Source organism: Castanea sativa, chromosome 3, assembly GCF_040712315.1.
Source record: "Castanea sativa cultivar Marrone di Chiusa Pesio chromosome 3, ASM4071231v1".
NCBI classification, from domain to species: Eukaryota; Viridiplantae; Streptophyta; class Magnoliopsida; order Fagales; family Fagaceae; genus Castanea; species Castanea sativa.
This window is the reverse complement of record NC_134015.1, coordinates 30968881-30969113: the sequence shown is the minus strand read 5'-3', so window position 1 is coordinate 30969113 and position 233 is coordinate 30968881.

Genomic DNA, 233 nt, shown 5'->3' with positions numbered 1-233 from the left:
TATATGGTCTAGGGTGTTTCAAAGTAGGTAAATTCAATTTTTCATCTAAAGTAGTACTAGCCACATTAGTACAGCTCCCCCCATCTATAATCATACTACATACCTTGTTGTTGACGTGGCATCTAGTGTGAAAAATGTTCTCCCTTTGTTGTTCTAGGTCATCTTCTTTGACTTGGGCACTTAAAGCACGCCTTGCAACAAGCGACTCACCCTTCACTGGATACTCCACTTCA